General features: G+C 33.7%; 1 protein-coding gene across 2 annotated transcripts in view; it reads left to right on the top strand.

The window, feature by feature from the left end:
• The window catches only part of LOC106881088 (uncharacterized), a 925,009-nt gene that overhangs the window by 250,213 nt on the left and 661,907 nt on the right, over positions 1-12,889 (top strand). The gene's annotated exons all lie outside the window — the stretch shown is intronic.

The following is a 12,889-nucleotide window of genomic DNA, read 5'->3' on the forward strand; positions in this document are numbered from 1 at the left end:
TTTGCGATATATTTGCTATACAAAACATCCATTTCTCATCATCAATTATTGTTTAGTTTCTGATGATCAGTCTCCTATGTCAGAACTATTCTAAGTCATTCCAACAGTGGCCATCAAGTTTATTTTTCAAACATAGCATTTCTAGGTCTACATTATCCCATATGTTTTTTCTTCTTTTACAGATTGTAGGATATATTTTGAGGGACATTTGGCTGCTACTCCTTGCAGATTAGGTATCTACACAGAAGCTCCCTTCATTAATTTTTCAGCATGTTAGTTGTTCAGGGTGTTCTTTTAACCTAAGATAATCTCTAATCCAACACTTCTAAAATCAAAGGTGCTTTAGTGGTGACTACCCCATCTTTCTTTTTTTATATTCAGGACTACATTTACTAATTTTCTTTCCATTTTACAATGATAGGGTATAGATTTGACCACTGTTTTTAACCAGTCGATGCTTGCATATAGGTATTCATCACACCTGCACCATCATCATTCCATCTATCCCTAGATGTGTTATTATATTATATCAAAGTCATCAGTTTTAAACTTGCATCCCAGAGAATTTAAAAAGAAACACTTCATAGGATACAGATAGACAAATAGTTAAACAGATAGAACATTGAGGGAACCTCTACACATTTCCACATGGTTGCTCCACATGCTAGAAATAACAGCCATATCCCTCAAATTGTATCAGGAAGGAGATTACATTTAGACAATATAGCCCTAGATATAAATAAAAAATGGGATTGTCATATCTAGAACACTTTTGATTGTAAGTTCTGGATTTAACAACACCATCAGCAACATCTAGTCATCTACCTTGTAATTATTGCTACATTCTCAATCTGCTCATGTCTTTGGTGCAATAATTAACCATCTTCCAAGTGCATTTCACCTGTAATATACAGCATATATTATCAAATTACTTTTAAAAATAATCAAGAATTCGGAGTGAATTAACAAGCTAAACTTTGTCATTTCTAATTAATTATGAAACTAATGTTTGGAATGTAACTCTTAACAAAACACATTCTTACACAAAATTATGACGAAAGGTTTTAATTTAGATACAAGCATTTTAAAATAGGTGGTTTTTATATTTAAAAAATATATTAGAGGCAAATTGAAGCAGGTTAGTATCAAAAGGATTGACGCATATAGATACCTGCAGCATTTTTACCAAACATCTTGAATATTGCTGGTACATCATCATCATCATCATTTAATGTAGTGGTTCTCAGCTGGAGTCCAAATGACCCCTGAGGGTCCATATAAGATTCTGGGGTGTCCACACAATAAAATAGTAAATTGGGGATCCACAATAGTATCTTAAGGGTCCCTGAAAAGATTTTGTTTTAGATGTATCTATTGGTATATATTTCAAGAAACAACTAAGTTTCTTTCTCTAACATTTTACATAGTTCAACTTACACAAGTTAATGCGTGAAACTAAACAAGAATTTTGAAAGAAGGTTCTATAAAACTTGTTTTTAAACATCAAATGGCTATGGAGTTCTACCAGAATAAAATAGTAATCAAAGGGGTCCATAGACAAAAAATGATTGAGAACCCCTGATTTAATGTCTGTTGACTATGTTGGCATGGATTGGATAGGTTGATAGGATCCAATAGGTTCCAGAGCTAGCTGCATTAAGCTCCAGTGTCAGCCTTGGCATGGTTTCTACAGCTGGATGCCCTTCCTAACACCGATCACTTCACAGTGTATACTTGGTGCCTTTTTTTTTTTTTGTGCCACCAGCACCAGTGAAGTTACCAAGTAACTTACAGGACAAAATAAGGAAAGAAAAAAGCTCCTTTGACTGAATGAGAGTGTATTTCAGAGAGAGAGAGAGAAGTGGCTTTGTGCTAAAGTGTGATAGAGGGACTTACTGTATAAATAGTAGATTTTAGTGTCACAACTCCACTTGTTACATGAAATTTAATTATATTGAAAGGGTCTGTGGTAGTAATAGGAATAATGGGTTGGTAATGTTATGTTCAAAATATAATAGCAACAAAGTGTCATTCAAACTCTGTTTGTTTCTCTGTGTGTTTATGTGATACATGTGAGCTATCTAGCACAGTCAGTTCTGAAATAGATGTCTATGCAGTCAGATCTTCAACAAATAGCTGCAAAATCACTCTAACACAACACCCTAATCATCATCTTCATCTTCACCACCATCATCATTTTATATCTGCTTTTCCATGCTAGTATGGGTTTAGATAGGTTACCACTGCCTGAGTCAGTTCTCAGTCCATTACTATCCTTGTAGAGGGGTCCTTGTACATTTCATTCTTGGTTTGGTTTCCTCACACCAACCACTTTACAGAGTGTACTAGTTTCATTTTTATCACACCACTGGCATTACAGAGGTTGTCTTTGTATTATCATTGTTTTATTGTTGTAGTGTTACCTACATTCTACATGATGTCATGTGATTTAACCTGATGTTCATGGGATGTACACCATTTAACACAGCTGCCTTTTCTAAGTTGAAAAGTGTTTTTTTCTTTTTGTCTCTTTGGTATATTTTTTGCCTGCAGCCACAGTTTTACTCGGCTATTCAGTTGCTTAAGGTCAATAGCAGTAAAGGACTCTGTGCGACTACTGCTTTACTTCAATAAACACTTTGCTGTAAGACTACATTAATGAATTTTAACAAGGCTCTGTGTCCAGGATTATAAATGCAATCTATTTAGCAATGGTAATTTATTCTCATTACTGGCAACGTCAATAGGATTTGGTGAATTAATACTGTCTGATCTTGAACTGACTGAAGCTTGGTTAAGATGCCTTTCAACTAGTGCTAGGACAAAGCTCAATGATTTTACTGGTAAAGAAATAACTGATCTCTTTATCTCTAAAGCAGGAATTGAGAATATTAAAGACTTTGTAATGGTGTACCCTTAAATATTGTAGATGAACTTTGCAAACATAAAAATGACTATAATGGCCTCAATAAGACCAAAGAAAAAGCTGGTTATTGCTGAAATATTTTCATCTTAATAAAAATTATCAAGCTCCTTGCATAGTTCAGACAATTGTCAAAGCTTCTCTTTCTTTGCAGAGTTTATCTGGAGCTGAAAGAATGGTTTCTTTTAACTTTAGATAGATATTGTGAAAAGCATAGAAATGCATACCATTCTGAGACAGTACACCAGATATTGAATGTTGACTAGCATCTGTAATAGCTGCAACCTCTTTTGTATCAAATATCTATAAAATTGATGGTTTAACCAAATTTTTCTTTAATGTTCGAAACAGATCAATGTTTCCTTCTTCTTTAAAATCTTGCGCTTTTTTTCATGCATTTCAAAACCTACACACTTTTTCAGAGAATGCCGGAATAAATCGACCAGAAAAATTAGTTGTTCCTAAAATTTACTCCAATTCTTTCATACTTTCTGAGAATTTTACACCTAATATCTTCTTCACTCACATATCATCTGATTGAATATCATGTTTGGGGATCTTATAGCTTTGGCAGGTCAACTCCTCGGCACAAAAAACAATTTTATTTTCAGTAATAACCATATCATATGGGGGGAGGGGGAATCTGTCCAAAATTGTGTAGGAAGTTGTCATCATCATCATTTAATATCTAGATCCATAATATGCAAATTTAGTGTAATTTTTTGTTTTTAGTTTTATTTCAGCTTTATATCCTTTTAAGCACTTATAGATGAATTATGTTTGATGAATGTGATGTATCATTACATCTCAACAGATCCATTTTATTAAGGATCATGTTTCTTTTAACAATCATCAAGAATTATGGTAACTATATATTTTGTGTAGTTTCTGTCTTTAAAACAGTTTCAAAATTTCCTATTAGTTTGGTCATTGAACCATCAAACTGTTTAAGGTTGTCATTACAAGATTCTAATTTGGGAGATCTTATTTTTATCCAGAGGTTTTTAGAGATAATAGTAACAACATCACTGCTAGTGTCCATTTGCATCTCTGCACTTTAGTATTATTTAACTTAATGCGTGGGTCAATGTGTTGGCATCACTGATTCCAGTGTTGAAGATATTTACATGACTCTTGTCACTAACCTCATTAGCATCATCTTGTACACTTTCTCTAAAGATGGACTGGAAATGGTTCTTCTTTAAACAAATATTGATGTTAGACAATGCAAAAAAGTGAAAAGAAGAGTTTTTTTCCAAAACAGCTTTTAGAGATTATAGTACTATTGCTTTATCATTGTAGTATTGCATATGTTTTGCATAACATTGCCTTGTGACTTAATCTTATGGTCATATTTGGTCTGCAGCTATGCTGAAGCACCACATCAAATGGTTTAGTTCAACACATTGACTCCAGTACTTAGTTTTCTAAATCTGGTACTTATATCAGTTTTCTTTGCTGAACCACTAATTTACAGGGACATAAACAAACCAACACCAGTTGTCAAGCAGTGGTGACACACACATGATTAGTTTCTTTCACTTTCTGTCTACCAGATCCACTCATCACAAGGCTCTGATCAACCCACCCTGGCTATAGAAGACACTTGCTTAAGGTACTGCACAGTGAGATTGAACCTGGAACCATGTGGTTGGGAAGCAAACTTCTTACCACATAGCCACAGCTTTTTAACATGGCTTTTATATGTGGAAAAGTCTTTTCTTTTCGGTATGTTTTGCATATGACTACAGCTTAACTTTCTTAGCTGATTAAACCAGTGGACCACATGAAACTACTGATAAACACTTTCTTATGGGACTATATTGGTGAACTTAAGCAAGGCCCTGTGTGTGGGATTATAAATACAATCTTTTTAACAATAATGATTTCTTATTAACAATGACATAGCAGTCTTGTCCCTGGCAAGACTAAAGTATATTGTCTATTTTGTCTACATTTGTTTTACAAAAAAAAAAAAATTAAAAAGGACACATTCTATAATGTAGTCCTAAGAACACTATTGTTTCAAGCAGGGCTTTTTTAGATAAAGAAGAAATTGGAAAAAAGAAGCGGGTTGGTTGGCTGAAAGTCAGGCTGACGAGTGGAAGGTGAAAAAGAAAAGGGTGTAACTGTAGCTAATGAGTAAGGGGACAATGCAATTGATGAAAAGTTATTGTTGACTTTCTGGATTATGTTAGCGTGCGTTTAACTGTATGGTCTTTGTACAGAAGACATCTGTGAAAATTTTTACAATGATGGACGTGAATGGTCACTGGTCAAAACACTGAGATACAGGAGGTTGGGTGGAAAAAGATTAATTTCTATGTAAACACACACACAGGCACAATGACACACACACACGTATGAATGCATTATTTCTGTAGTGCATGTGCATACACAAATGTACCACACACACATCTTTGCTGAGGATACTGTCATTTACTATCTATGTACACACACACACACACACAATGGTACAATAACATATGGTACACCATATGCATAATTTTTTATATACATTCACACTGCTACTACAATACACATGCACACACACACAATCATTAATTTCTTTGGACTACATTGTTCAGTGTGTTTTATTTTTCTTAAGATATAGTGTGATTGCCAGGAGATTTGACTGCTATTTCTAGCACTTCAAATGGCCACATAGAAACCCCCTCATCAGCTCATTATTTAGCTTATTCTGTTCTTTGGTCCTTCTGAACTGTTTTCATGAGGCCACAATATACTACCAGTTATCAAGTACGAACTTAGAAATTTTGCATCACTAATCCAAGTTCTTAACCAGTCAGTCAGTCAGTCATTCAGGTTGGTTACGTTTATCTTTATGCTTATCTGCTTGTGCATTTGTATGTCTATTAATTAATTCATTTGTATTTAAAGTTGCATCTGCCCTCCATCAATACCCTGAGTTTCAAATTTCTGCTTTCCTAATAAGTGTTAGAAAGGCTGTCAAGTAAATGTACATACTTTACTATATGTATTGAGTACTTTTTCCCATCATTTGTAAATTCGAACACACAGTGTGTCTGTATACATGTGAGGGTGCATAATATCATTGCAGCGTAAGAGAACACAGGACAATAAGCCAATATGTTTGAAGTTTACGTCCTATTACCGTATTCTGTTATGTCTCCATCAATGAGACTTAATTCTCAAATGGCACCGTCCATCTAGCCGAAAGTAGGTACTCAGAGTTCAGAGTCAAAATGAAACTCACAAAGTATATTACATCCAACATTCTAACAACACCATTGCTAATTTGCCATCTTAGTGTAAATATGTAAAGATATATTGTTGTTTAGTTTAGCCCCAGGTCAATTCTAATTGAGCAGATTTTATGATCAGATATCTCAGTTGTGAACTTAATTCCATTTTGAAGATATCTAAGACTATATTGTCTTATTTAAGATGGTATAGTGTGATTTGAGGAGGGACATTATTTTGGCTGCTATTTCTAGCAGGTCAAGTAACCACATAGAAGCACTTTCATTACTTTGTCAATGTGGAACTGTTATATAGTTTTGATGTTCTAAGCCTTCTTCTTTCACATGTAACAGCAGCCCTTGGCACTTTCAACTTTCTAGTTTCATTCCATTCATCATTTAAAGCAGACACTGCATCTTTTGTGTCTCCAGTTCTTTCACATTCTTCATCTTCTTCTTCTCTCTCTCTCTCTCTGTTCTAAACATCATCATTATTATCATCATCGTATGTAGGCCTCAATATTATAAAGAAACATCCTCAACTGATTTGTATTACAAAAAGAATCAAAAATATTCTACACAAAAAGAATCTTTTGAATATTCTGTTTTTATTTTTGTTTCAGTTTCAACATCATCTCTCATGTTATTTTTCTAAATTATATTTCAATCACAATATTCTCTAAATATCTTCAAGTGCCATATTCCTTTAAGGAAAATATGCTAACACGCACAAATATTAGGTCGAGCCATACCAGGTCGAAATACTTACTAGAGTCAATAGGACCCAAGGTGGTAGGTACCTCAGTATGGCCACAGTTCCGTGACTGAAACCAATAAAGGAGGTTTTGTCTATGACACATCAAGTGCACTAAATATTATTTACCTTTTTGTGACAAGACATGTCTTTTAATAAATGATCAAACTACTTCAAAAAATGAGAGAATAGAAACAGTGACATTCATGCCTTTCTTAATTGCATTTAGAAGTGTAAATGAAAAGAGATATCACTAGGAATCAAAATTTGTTCTGGTATTCAGTTCACCTATTCTTCAGTATAGGTGAACTGGTTACTCCATTCCTCCACAAACACGCGCGCATACACACACACACGGTGAGCTGGCAGAAATGTTAGCACGCCAGGCGAAATGCTTAGCAGTATTTTGTCTGCCGCTATGTTCTGAGTTCAAATTCCTCCGAGGTCAACTTTGCCTTTCATCCTTTCAGGGTCGATTAAATAAGTACCAGTTACACACTGGGGTCGATATAATCGACTTAATCCATTTGTCTGTCCTTGTTTGTCCCCTCTGTGTGTAGCCACTTGTGGGTAGTAAAGAAATAACACACACACACACACTCACATGCGTGCGCGCGCACACATGCGTCTGCACTTTTGTAGGCCACATTCCTTATGAAATAATAATTTCAAATTTTAGGACAGAGCCAGCAGTTTTTGAGGGGAGAGTGAAGTTAGTTACATTGCTTCCAGTTCTTGACTGGTACTTATTCTAGTGACCCCTGAAAAGATGAATGGCAAAGTTGACCTCAGCAGAATTTGAATGTAAGGTCATGAAAATGGATAAAATGCTGCAAAGCAGTTTGTCCGGCTTGCAGTCTTACATTCCTAATGAAATAATGTAACTTCTCCACATATCAAAGAAATATGTTCCTGAATCTTGTTGTAATGTATAATTCTCTAGTGTGAAACTTCCAAGTTACTCAGAGGTCAGTAGGAAATATGCTTCTCACTATGGGATTTCAAGTCATAGATTTTCAGGAATGTAACATTTCTGCAATGCAGGGAATGCTTATACAATGCTTTTGTGATCCAATTAATTTTCTTAGTGTTCATAAATTTCATGAGATTTCATCTTTATCAATTAAGTTGGTTTTTGGAACATAACTTAAAAATAGTGGGTCTTGCATAAAATTATAATGGAAGATTTAATTATTATATGTAAACATTTTAAAATGAGAAGTTTTGTATCAGAACCAGATGTTGTCTTAGGTTGTTATCAAGTGTATTATACATACAGTTTGATTTATTTTGGGTCATGCTGAATATTTTGTTTTTCAGTATAATTCTTTAATTTATTTTGCCAAAATTTTTATCTCAAACTATGTGTTGAAACTTATATCGCTACACTTTAAGAGAATCATGTTGCCAACAAACCCATTCAGTTAGAGCATTTGAAATCATTGGAAGGTCATAAAGTTGTGTGGTAAAAGATTTCTGACAATATATCTAAAACTGAAATGAACTACAACCAACAGGTGTGTTCATTGACAATGTGACCCTCTCAAATTATAACAATATCAGTTCCAAGAGTTATCCACGACTAAAAGTTTTTAGCAATAGAATAAAACTGTGATGATCAAGAGAATTCTAGAATAATTTGATAAGTTCAAGTTGCCAAGAGGTGTGAAGAAAGTAAGATTTTTGCCCATCAGCTAAGAGTGAAAGAGAGAGAAAAAGTTGAGGTGGTGGTGGGGTATCACTTGAACTGTAGGTAAACATGTATACATTACATATGTAGATATATAATTATAACATAGTTCTTTTCTCCTGGCTCAGTATTAATTACATACATATGTCAACTACATTTTCTCCCATCTTTTATGCTCTGTGTCAGTTGTACTTTTGAATAAAATTATTACTTTGTATCTATGTATTGACTTCCCTGATGTTTAAAATTGTTTTACTCCATGTATATCACCATCCTCATTTAATGTCCATTTGCAACACTGTTATGGATCGCATGGTTCAACAAGATTTGATGAGCCAGAGAACTGCACTGAGCTCTAATGTCTGTCTTTGACATGACTTCTATAGCTGAATGCTCTTCCTAATACCAACCACCTTTGCAGAGTGTGTGTTGGATGCTTTACTCGTGACACTGGCACTTGTAAAGTCACCAAGTAACTTATAAAATGAGATACTCTCTACTGAGTAGAGAGTATAGCATTAAGGGAGGTGGCTTTATGCCAAGTGTTGAGGTGCAGGCATGGCTGTGTGGTAAGAAGCTTTCTTCCCAATCACATGGTTCCGGGTTCAGTCCCACTGTGTGGCACCTTGGGCAAGTGTCTTCTTCTGAAGTCTCGGGCCAGCCAAAGCCTTGTGAGTCGATTTGGTAGACGGAAACTGAAAGAAACCCTTTGTAAATATATATATATATATATATATATATATATATATATATATATATATATATATTTATGTATGTGTGTCTGTTTGTCCCCTCCCCCACCACTGCTTGACAACCGATGATGGTGTTTACATCCCTATAACTTAGCAGTGCAGCAAAAGAGACTGATAGAATAAGTACATGGAGTTGATTGCGTCAACTAAACACCCTTTAAGGCAATACTCCAACATGGCTGCAGTCAAAATAACTGAAACAAGTAAAAGAATATTGTATACCTATAAATACAGCAACAGACACTGGAAAAAGTTACTTATTAGAAATATAAGCCAATTAAAGAAATTCTGTAAATTAGTACAGTATTTAAAAAGAATACATTTTCCCCAGAAAATCTTGAGAAATTTTATTTTCGCTTCTGTGTCTATTTATTTACTTTTTTGTGTGTTGTTTATGAAGCTCAGTTTGAAACCTTTTAATTGCTTGAATACAACAATTGTAAGTGAATCAACATGCCCGGGTCAACTAAAGAACTTTTAAAAGATCTTCAGCATCTTTAAAAAATAATTTATCCAGAGTACAGTGAATTCATGTGATTCTGTTTAAGGTATATTAAATAAGCCCACGCAATCGCCATGTACAGCTGCTAGTGTGTATGTGTATATGTATATATATATATATATATATATATATACACATATATATATATATACATATATATATATATATATATATATATATATATATATATATATATATATATATGTATATGTATATATATATATATATATATATATATATATATGTATATATATATATATATATATATGTATATATATATATATATATATATATGTGTATATATATATATATATATATATATATATATATATATATATATATATATATATATATATATATATATATGTATATATATATATATATATATATATATATATATATGTATATATATATATATATATATATATATGTATATATATATATATATATATATATATATATATATATGTATATATATATATATATATATATATATATATATATATACATATATATATATATATATATATACATATATATATATATATATACATATATATATATATATATATATATATATATATATATATATATCTTTATCCCTCACTTGTCAACATCAGTGTCTTTACTTTAATAGATGTAATCTGTAATAAGTTTTGCTTTTGGTGTTGAAATACATGTTGGGTTTGGGATGTTAGGTTGTTAAGGTAACTTAGGATTATAAAAGCTCTATTGCTGGTTCCCCCCCCCCCGACAATCCCCACCATGGGGGCAACAGAGGAAATACATTAACTATCCATGCTCCAAAGGAACCAGTGGGCTTCTTGCTGATTCCTTCATTGCATTTTCTATCAGTGACAGCTTGTATTTCACATTTTCCAGTTTGTCTGTCTGTCACTTCGACATACCAAACAATAATAGTTACAGTGTCAAACAGATTTCTGTTTATATATCTTCTCTGTGTTAGTCTGTTTGCTTGCTTGTTTGTTTGTTCATTCTATTGTCTTTTCTTCTTGTTTTTTTTTGTTTTCTAATTTTTTTTTTCCTTCTTCCCTTTTTGGTTAGTAACACTGCCACCATTACCACCATTACTGGCACCATCACAATCATTATAGCACCATTTACCATTATCCATTACTATCGCTGTTATCTACATACACACAGTTGTTACTGACATTACTCCAATTACTACGGCAAATAATATCACTACTGATCCCTACCGTCACCAACCGTGCCAGCAACACTACCACCATCACAATCATTATCATATGGGCTATGAAAGTGAGGTATAGGGGTACATAAGGTGGGGGCAGGGGTAAGAATTTCCCTGAGATCTCAGAAAACGTTTGCATTTATTGAAAACTGCCATTCACAGAAGAGAAGGAATCCCCTTCACCACCAATATAACATTGTATACCCCACTACCAAAAAAATTCTCTGAGATATTGCATTCACCTTTTTCATACAGTTTGTGACTGTCACCATTAATTTTACTTCCCCAAGCCATCATCATCATGCCAGAATTGTTACATGCTTAGCAGCATTCCTTCTGACTTTACATTCTGAGTTCAAATTCCGTCGAGGTCAACTTTGCCTTTCATGCTTTTGGGGTCGATAACTTAAGTACCAGTGTAATACTGGGGTCAATGTAATCAACTCATCCCCTCCCCCCAAAATGGCTGCCCTTGTGTCAAAGTTTGAAACCATTATTATTATAGTTCTATATTTAAGAGATGAGGAATTATGTACATTATTTACATTTGACGGATATTTGTCCTCATCTTGTTTGTTGTTAACACGTTTCAGCTGATATACCCTCCAGCCTTCTTCAGGTATCTTGGAGAAATTTTGAACCTGGGTTCTCATTCCTAAGGTATTTTTTGATATTATTATTATTATTATTATTATGCCATGGGCATATGGCATAGTGGTTAAGAGCGTGGGCTACTAACCCCAAGATTCCGAGTCCGATTCCAGGCAGTGACGTGAATAATAATAATAATTATTATTATTATTATTATTATTATTATTATTATTATTGCAGAATCATTACATGCTTAACAGCATTTTTTCCAGCTTTATATTCTGAATTCAAATTCCACCAAGGTTGACTTTACTTTTTTCATCGTTTCAGGGTCGATAAAATAAGTACCAGTTGAACACTGGGATCGGTGTAATCTACTCATCCTCTCCCCCAAAATTGCTGCCCTTGTGGCAAAATTTGAAACCATTATTATTATTATATTGAAAAGGCAGCAATCTGGCAGAAAGGTGCTAGGCAGCAGCATTTTGCCCATCTTTACAGTCTGAGCTCAAATCTCACTGAGGTTAAATTTGCCTTTCGTCCTTTCAGGGTTGATGAAATAAGGACCAGTTGATCACTGGGGTCAATGACTTACCCCCTCCCACAAACTTGCTGCCCTTGTGCCAAAATTTGAACCATTATTATTATTATTGTTATTATTACTATTATTGTTATGATTACTATTATTGTTATGATTACTATTATTGTTATTATTATTATTATTATTATTATTATTATCATTTCATTCGTCTTCATGTTCTGAGTTCAAATTCCACCGGGGTCGACCTTACCTTGCCTCCTTTTGGGGTTGATAAAATAAGTACTAGTTGTGTAAGTCAATGTAAGTGACTTACCGCTACCCAAATTTCAGGCCCTGTGCCTATAGTAGAAAGGGTTGTTATTATTATTATTATTATATCATCATCACTTACTTTCAACCAATGCTTTCTTTATCTTCTATTCATCATTATTGCTGTGTCTATCATTCACCATTAACTACCTACTTTCACCACTGTCATCATTATCATCCACAGACTTCACTATCATTACTTACTACTACTGCTGCCTCCCTCTCCACCATCACTATTACTCCTATTTCTGTTTTTATCACTAGCCAATGAGGAGGAGACTGCTAGAAATAGTAGCCAAATCTCCTTCAAACCATATTGTACCCTCTTAAAAACAAAAGACACATTGGATAAAATGTAGTCTTAAAAGCTCTACGTCTGAAACAAAAAGC

The sequence above is a fragment of the Octopus bimaculoides genome, chromosome 13, assembly GCF_046866305.1.
Source record: "Octopus bimaculoides isolate indiv1 chromosome 13, ASM4686630v1, whole genome shotgun sequence".
Taxonomy (NCBI): Eukaryota; Metazoa; Mollusca; class Cephalopoda; order Octopoda; family Octopodidae; genus Octopus; species Octopus bimaculoides.